The sequence below is a fragment of the Lucilia sericata genome, unplaced genomic scaffold (genome assembly GCF_015586225.1).
Source record: "Lucilia sericata isolate MDLA Ls3-8-SP2 unplaced genomic scaffold, ASM1558622v1 Contig002850F_arrow, whole genome shotgun sequence".
Classification (NCBI taxonomy): Eukaryota; Metazoa; Arthropoda; class Insecta; order Diptera; family Calliphoridae; genus Lucilia; species Lucilia sericata.
Genome location: NW_023996540.1, coordinates 23,028 through 32,642, shown reverse-complemented (window position 1 = coordinate 32,642; position 9,615 = coordinate 23,028). Strand labels below are relative to the sequence as shown.

General features: G+C 31.9%; 1 pseudogene; it reads right to left on the bottom strand.

Annotated features, from left to right (window-relative positions):
* Positions 1–7,681: 7,681 nt before the first annotated feature.
* On the bottom strand, positions 7,682–9,140 carry LOC119614400 (annotated as a pseudogene).
* Between the last annotated feature and the right edge of the window lie 475 nt (positions 9,141–9,615).

The following is a 9,615-nucleotide window of genomic DNA, read 5'->3' as shown; positions in this document are numbered from 1 at the left end:
GCTGGCAGAAATAAGTAAAAAAAAAAAAATAAAATACCGGAAGTTTATGAACACTGTATCAAAATTTTTGGGGTGAATTTTCAAAAGTATAGAAACCATACCGACCATACCGATATAGGAAACACCCTAGATCTGATTCGTATTATTTTCTTAATTGAACGCATTTCTACATCGATTTTTGTTTAATAATTTAGGTGTTTAAACATCTTATTATTTTTCGATTAAACACATATTTAAGAGTTAGCAGCCGATTACAATTTTTTTCAATAATTTTCTTTAAAATCTCTCTATCAGTTGCCGTATCCTAAAATTTGAGAAATCCCCGTTTTTATACGTTTAAATTGAGCCATTTTTTGTGGTCATCTCGTTTTTATTGGAACGAAATAATCAGTTAATTTTGATATTGAGCAATTTTAAATTATTTGTATAATTAATCCCATTTAATATGTAAATCGGTTAATCGATTGAATACCCTACTACCTATAACATATGATGATATTTTAAATAAACTTTATATATTAATATAGGCAAGAAGCACTGCAGCCACTGCAGAAAAGAGAAACAATAATAAAAAAAGTCAAGCCAATCTTATGTGGTCGTTGAGTTGTTGTACACAAACTTTGTCGTCTGGCAGTTTCTACAAGTAGAACAAAAAAAAAAAGGTTGACTACAAACGAATACGTTTCCTTTCAACAGAAATGCTCTTTTTTTTAAATACATACATCTTTGTACCCTACATTATAGTGAGGTGGATATTATGCGTTTGAACTGATGTTTGTAACACCCAAAGATATTGGTGCTACAACCAATCGACTCCAAATCACTTTCTTAATCGATTAAGTTATGTCCGTCCATCTGAAACATACTTTTCTCTTGGCTCGGCACCACAGTTTTGCATAAGTTTAAGTGTTACTACAGATTTTCTTACCGATCACTCATCTAGAATTATACCAATCGGCTCAGAATCACTTTCTGAATCGATTTAGTCATGTCCGTCCGTCTGTCCGTCTGAAACATACTTTTCTCTTTTCCAAAGACGAAGTCTAATGAAAATTGTTAAAAATCGGTTGGTCCATTATTTCACCTAGCCCCCATACAGCTGTACCTCTAAAAGGGCTCTTGAGTTCAAAATTATGTTAAATGTTCTAGTACAAAATCTCCACAATTTAGTTTTGTATAAGTCTAAATATTATTGCCGATTTTGTTAACGATCAGAACTAATTTGACCCTAGCCCCTATAAAAGGAACTTTCAGAAAGTGACTTAAAGGTTAGCAATTCACTTAAAAACACTTGAATCACAATGATGTTCTGCATAAAAAACTTTAATGTAAACGTCAATCCCTCTATTAACTAAAATTTGTAAGGGATAGGTCCATATGCTCCCTTTTATTTTATTATACCATTCACCTTCGTTAGAAAAGTATATATGTATAAATTTTTCATTCCGTTTGTAACTTCTATAATATAATTTTCCGACCCTATAAAGTATATATATTCCGAGTCCTGTCTGTCCGTCTGTCTCTATGTTTGTTGAAATCAATTTTCTGAAGATATCCTCGGGATCCAAATCTTTAACAATTCTGTCAAACATGAAGTTTCCTATTTAAAATCAGCTAAATCGGTTCATAAATAACGGAAATATGAGCAAATATCCGAGACAACCTCTGAAAATTTCATAAAAAATTTAGATTTTTCTAAGCATGTAGAGCCCGGATTAAGTGAGAACACATAAAAGGGGACTTTTTGGTATTTTTTCATTCTACAAAAGGTACTTTTTGAATTTTCTATAATATTGAACCTAAACGGGTACTACTTGGTACTTTTTTGTTCTACAAAAGGTACTTTTTGAATTTTCTATAATATTGAACTTAGAAACGAGGAATTTTGTATGTAAGGCCCGGATTAGGTGAGAATCTATAAAAGGGAACTATTTGGTACTTTTTTGTTCTACAAAATGTACTTTTTGAATTTTCTATAATATTGAACCTAGAAACATGGAATTAAGTATTTGGAGCTCGGTTTAAGTGAGATCCTATAAAATTGGACTTTTTCGTACTTTTTCGTTATATAAAAGGTACTTTTTGAATTTTCTATAATATTGAACCTAGAGACATGAAATTAAGTATGTAGTGCCCGGATTAAGTGAGAACTTATAAAAAGGGACTTTTTGGTACTTTTTTGTACTTCAAAAGATACTTTTTGAATTTTCTATAATATGGAACCTAGAAACATTAAATTAAGCATGTAGAGCCTTGATTAAGTGAGAACTTATAAAAAGGGACTTTTTGGTACTTTTTCGTTTTTCAAAAGGTACTTTTTGAATTTTCTATATATTGAAGCTAGAAACATTAAATTAAGCATGTAGAGCCCGGAGTAAGTGAGAACATGTAAAATGGACTTTTTGGTACTTTTAAGTTAAGACAAATCAGGAGGAAACGATTTTTTCAACTTTTTTGTTTTATGACTGATACAGTCTTTGGTTTTTATGCACATACGCAACACCCTGTTTGAACGGAAATCTATAAAAGGAGACTTTGTGGTACTTTTTCGTTTAACAACTGGTATTTCTTGATCTTTTTTTTAATAATTTTTTGTACTGACTATTTTTTTTTATCACATCATGGTGAAGGGTATAAAGGAATCGGCATAGCCGAATATAGAACTCTTACTTGTTATACCCACCATCAAAAAAGATGGGGGGTATATTTTTTTTGTCATTCCGTTTGTAACACATTGAAATATTCGTCTAAGACCCATAAAAGTATATATATTCTGGGTCCTTATTAGATTCTAAGACGATCTAGCCATGTCCGTCCGTCTGTCCGTCTGTCCGTCTGTCTGTCTGTCTGTTGAAAACACGATAGAGTCCAAACGGAAGTAGCTAGCAAGCTGAAATTTTGCACAGATACTTCTAGTTGATGCAGTTTGTTTGGTATTGAAAATGGGCAATATCGGTCCACGATTTCGCCTAGCCCCCATATAAGGCCCCCTTCAGAAAATGACTTTATCGCTCATAACTTGCTAAGGGAAGCATCAATAGCGGTGAAATTCGGCACAAACATGTTTTATGGGAACATAAATCTCTTCGTAGAATTTTATAAGGATCGGTCCGTAATTGACCCTACCCCCCATATAAAGTCCCCTTCAGAAAACGACTTTATCGCCTATAACTGGATAAGAGAAGCATCAATAGCGGTGAAATTCGGCACAAACATGTTTTATGGGAACATAAATCTCTTTGTAAAATTTTACAAAGTCCCCTTCAGAAAATGACTTTATCGCCCATAACTGGCTAAGAAAAGCATCAATTGCAGTGAAATTTGGCACAAACATGTTTAATGAGAACTTAAATCTCTTTGTAAAATTTTACAAGAATCGGTCCATAATTGACCCTACCCCCCACATAAAGTCCCCTTCAGAAAATGACTTTATCGCCCATAACTGGCTAAGAGAAGCATCAATTGCGGTGAAATTCGCAATTGGTTCTATGAGAACCTAAATCTATTTGTAAAATTTTATAAGGATCGGTTCATAATTGACCCTACCCCCCATATAATGACTTTAAGGCTTATTACTGACTCAAAAATGTGAGTACAGCAGTAAAATTCTACAAGTTTTGTCCAAGCCAAAAGTTCTTTATCAAATTTTATTAGGATCGATCCTTAATTAACCCTATCCCACTTGTAAAGGCCCCTTCAGAAAATGACTTTAAAGCTCATTACTAGCTTAAAACTGTGAGTACATCGATGAATTTCGACATAAACATTTTTCGTATTAGCTAAAATCTCCCACTAAATTTTATGAGGATCAGTCTGTAATTGACCCTACCCGCCTATAAGGTCCCCTTCAGATAATGACTTTAACGCTCATTACTGACTCAAAAATGCGATACAATCGTTTTAATTTTTTGAAGTATAGATCCATAATTGACTTACACGGGGGTGGGCGTATAGGGGCGCCTTTAACGATTCACTCCAGAGAATCACTTTAACGCTCATGTATGGCTCAAAAGTTCTTCCAAATTACGGTAGTTTTATAGGAACTGGAAGTTTTCAACTGAATTTGATGAGGATAACTAATCAAACAGCCATTTTCGGTTCCCTTCAGATAATTATTTTAAACCTCATGACTGAATTAAAGATACAAGTACAGCTACATTAGATACAAATAATTATTGTATAAACCGACAAGGATAGGTCCATAATTGACTCTACCCTCCATATAACCACTCTTATAAAAAAACAGTTTATGGTTATAAATATTAGATCAAACAAAATTAATATTTTTAATTCGGAAGAGCACGGTCCATGCTTAAGCCCTTATTAAATTCCCTCTACCAAATATTTCCCTGATGTTCATATAAATATTGACATATGATTCAACATAGATCGATAATATCAAAGTTTATTTATAAGGATGATTTGATGGTGGGTATATAAGATTCGGCATGGCCGAATATAACACTCTTACTTGTTTTTTACTTAATTTTTACACTTTATTCCGCTGTGTATGCTATGATGAAAAGATTCTTTGTAGTATATACATAAATATTTTAAAGTTGCATTTAAGAAATGTGGTGTGGTATTAACAGATTTTAGTGACAACAACAGAACTTAACAGAAAGAGAAAAACAGCATTCATAGTTTTTATTTATACTTTTATATAAATATATATGTATGTGTGTATAAACAATGAAAAATACATATACAATAATATGCACTCGTCCTATATATTTGTATAGAAATGTATTTATGTACACAGAAAGAAAATTGCCTTACTAGTACAATTTGAATTTGGTACTTAAATGATCCGTACTTAAATCAAGTTTTTTTTTATCAGGATACTTTTGACACCAATACAAATTGATTTGAGTACAGATTACTCAATTCTTTTTTTGAGTGTATATGTATATGAACAAACAGTTGTCGTGTATTATTTTGTTTTTTTTTTTTTTTAACATACTGCATAGTAATATTAACAATATGCGTGTTTTTCTTTTCATAGTAAATTTTTGTACATTTACTTTTTGTTGTTGGCTTCATCCACCATTATACCGGAAGTAAGGTGCTTTTTGTTTTAACGACAAATCAGCGCGTTGTTTTTTATTTTCCATTATTTTTATGTTATATTTTTTTACAAATGGCGTATGAGTATTTCCAACTTTTAACATCAGTTTCATCAACTGTTTTTTCTATAATTACCTATATATGTTAGTATGCGTGTTTGTATTTATGTTCAAATGTATCTCAGCAAAAACTTACTTTGAAGAGTAATGAGTTAAAAAAGCTAAAAAAAAACGCTTTTCACTACTTTATTTAATAGCATTTTAACTCATTATTTTAACACTTTAATGACTGACGTACATAGGAGGCAAGTACTTACCACGCTCGCTTATAAATAGTTACTAAAATAAGTAATTATAAATTATAAAGTTCAAAAGTTGTTTTGTTTTACGTACAGAAAAATAGCTCATACATGATACGAACGTGAGCCTCTTGTTCGTTATTTTATTGTGAGTCAAATATTGGTTTTTGTGTATGTAAAATACAGTTGCTACCAAGCAGTTCGGTCGGACAGTCCCGAACTATCAATTTAACCTACCACTTAGGGTTACCCCTAGCCACCGACTGCTCAGATGACTAGCTATTTTAACATGTGCTTGTCCTAAGAGGAAGTCAGTCGCATCCCATAGATTACGAAGAGACAGACAGATCTTATGTTTGATTTTTCAAGCATCCACTTTCTCGCTTACAAGGGGACACTAAAGTGACGATCATGTTTACCCTCGTTTACAAAGAGTATATCCGTGACGAAAGACGAATTAGAGACAACCAGGATGGAAATCACTGTTTTTTTTCGTATGCATTGACTCTTTGTCGAACTACTGGGTAGTTCGTGATCAAATAAAAGGTGATAATAAAATTGAAAAACTCAAAATAAAGTACTTACGTATCTGATTGTATATAAGACTTTATAAAAGCACTAAAAAGTAATGCAAACGGTATATAGTAGTCATTGAAAAGTAAGTTGTTGAGTAAGTACAAGTAATTAACGAGTTTTTGCTGGGTATATGACTTGTAGTGTTGGTTGTTAAAAGTGCACAATTTTTGGTACTCACAGTGATCAAAAATAGGCTCACTTTTCAATTAAAACATGTTTCAACTATGTTTCTTTAGTTTTTTAGGTTTTAGGCCAAAAGAATAAGATTCTTGAAGGAAAATATGAGTGATTATGAAATAAACTCCTTTTTCACCAAGTTTTAAAATTTTTTGATCAAAAAAGCTTTGTTTTTATATTCTTTACTTTCGTGATATGGTATTTTAATATGGGATTGTTTTAGGGAAAGTCACAATCATCCAGGTTTTTGCGTAGATTGACGTACTTTAATTTAGATGAAGGACCATTGTTTAAGGACAATATCCTTCTCCCAAATGTTGTTATGACTAAAAAAGGATATATGGCAAAGATCTTTTGTCATGGAATAAACAAAGCAACTTTGAGTTCCACTTTTTGACCTCTTAAACATATCATAATAAAAGTGCTTAATAATTCATTTTTATACCCACCATCAAAAAAATATGGTGGTTATTCCGTTTGTAACACAACGAAATATTGGTCATAGACCTATAAAAGTATACATATTTTGGGTCCTTATTAAATTCTAAGACGATCTAGCCATGTCAGTTCGTCCGTCTGTCTGTCCGTATGTCTGTTGAAATCACGATAGGGACCACACGGGAGGAGCTAGACAGTTGAAATTTTGCATAAATATTCTCTTGTTTGGTATTGAAAATGGGCAATATCGGTCCACGTTTTCGGATAGTCCCCATACAAGTGGAACACCAAAAAACAGCTTTAAAGGGAATAACTGTTTTAGAAGTACGAGTTTAGCGACGAAATTCGAAATAAAAAAATTTCATATGAGCCAAAATCTTTCTACCAAATTTTTTGACGATTGGTCCATAATTGACCCTACCCCCTATATAAGGTAACCTTTAGGAAATTACTTTATCACTCATTACTGGCCTAGCGATGAAATTCGTTATAAGTGAGTTTCTTACGAGCCAAAACCTCTCTAAGGTCCCCTTCAAAAATATTTTGTTTTTAAAAATTAATATTTTGTTAGTTCAAAAGAGTTCGGTCCATAATTGACTTAAGCCATATTCCAAATATCACCCTGATGTTTATAGGTGAGCATTCCTTTTACGGCACAGCCGAATATAACACTCTCACTTGTTATTTTTAGAATTTTTTACTTAATGAAAATTTTTTACTTTTAATTGCAATTGTCTGTCTTTCTATTGCAAAAACTATTAAAAAATTTTAAACACCTGTAGTATTTATTCTGCCCCACTGATCATTTTAAAATACATAAAATTTAATTCTAAACAGATTCTATTGTATATGGTGGAATAATTATAAGCAATAAATGTTTAAACTATTTTTGGGCATATAAATTTTGTAGAATATAAGATCAAAGCATTAAATGGAATTTTCTATTGACTTATATGACTTTATGACCAAGTTTTGCATTTCTATAAAATTCGTAGAAACTTTGAAATGTTTACTATAAATGTGTTAAAAATTCAATGGAAATAAGACCTCAAATAAAATTAAATACGATGGACAATATAAGAAACTATGGTTTTTTAATATATCTAACAGCATTCAAAACAAAAAACTACAACTCATTCATATGGATAATTTTTCATTACTTCCAACATACGCTTATGCGCCAATTCTCTGGCATCGATGCCCCACAACATAGTCATATGATTCCATTTCTTATAGGGATAAAGAGAATTTTCCACAACATTTGGCAGCATACGGGCCAAACGTTTAACATCCACAACACTGGAAAGATAATCATTATGTGTATAATACAGACCCACCGGAACGGTAATCTTTTTCAGTGGATATTCCGGCGGACTTGTTTGGCCATAGTGTTTCATATTCTCTTGGGGACCATAATCATATTTACAAAATCTATCACTCTTTACCAATTGCAAATAATGTTCAACTTGCTTGATATTACAGCCAGCAGGCACATGACCAAAAATCGCAGGTAACATGGTCTGTAAAATAAATCATAAGAGTTCTACACACAAATGTATTTCGGACTCCAACTTACCATATTAGTTTGTTTTACATCTTTACCCAAGACCTTAAAAAAAAACATCTAAACAAGTATCCTCAGCTAGTTTTGAAGTTAGACACATTTTATAAAACATTTCGTTGCGCGGAACAAAGTCTGTTTAAATGCTCCTTAGAGGCCTGAACAAAATTCATGGTCATTCCCAATAAAGGTGATTTAACATGTTTCATATAAGCCACTGGTGCCAAGGCATGCATCATAGTTATTTTCTCATTATACTCTGGACGCAACGAGCATAAACCCAAAATGATGTAGTGCCCTGTGAATGTCCAAAATAACCAGTTTTCTTATAACCTGTTTGTGCCAAAACATAATCTATCATAGCGGCTAAATCGTAATAACCAATTTCATTCCAAGTAAATTTCCAAAAATCTCTATCAGTATCTGGATCGAGGGTGGTATGGTTGCGGGAATAACGATTTCCTCTAGCATTACCCAACCAAACATCGTAAACCATTATCCGATAAGAAATAGGCTGGAGATAGGTATTAGTTTTATAAGTTGAAAATTGCTTAACAAATTTATTTACCTGGTGCTTTATGAGGACCCATTAAGATCCATGTAGCGGAACTGTCTTCCAAACCATGCATTAAAAACACGGGAGGTGCATTAGGTTTCGGTATGCGATGTACTCTTAAAATGTATTTATCTTTAGTTGTTACATAATGGGTTTCCACCGGATACTTGTATTTATGTATCAGTTGGGCCTATGAGGAAAAAGCAAATATAAAGGGTCTAATTAACGAAATTTTTTCCAAATTCTCACATACCGTGTCCATTCAGCATCCTCTATTACACTTCTAGGATAATTATCTTCCATATAACCACCTTCTACCAAGACCCATAATTTAAGTATCACACTACATACTATAAAATTTGTATAACTCGGAAATTTATTAAATATCATTTCTATGAAAAAGATAACTTTCCGTTTAGTTTTTTTACAATCCAACTTAAATTGTAATAATAGTACGAGTAATTAAATGTATATTAACACTAAAAATATTTTTCATTATGAAAAGCAAATTTTTTGAATTTCAACTGAGATTGTATTTAGATAATTTTTGAAACATTTCATTTTACTGTTTACTGTTGTTGTTCATAATGTATTGTTTATAGACGACTATACTGCAATTATAAAAATTAATTAAATGATTTTTGAATATAAAACGAAAATATATTGGGTAGCCTAAAGTGATTTGTATTAGTTCTATAGTTGAAACGAAAAGTCGACTTTTCGACTTTTTGCATTTAGTTAAATATGTCGACTTTTCGTCATTTTGCATTTTATGAAAAGTCGATTTTTCGACTTTCTTCATTTCATTAAAAGTCGACTTTAGTATTTTATAAATAGTCGACTTTTCGACTTTTTGATTTTTTCGACTTTTTACTATTTTTTGACATTTTTCGAGTTTTTCCGACTATTTTAGAGTTTTTGACTTTTTTTCCACTTTTTTAA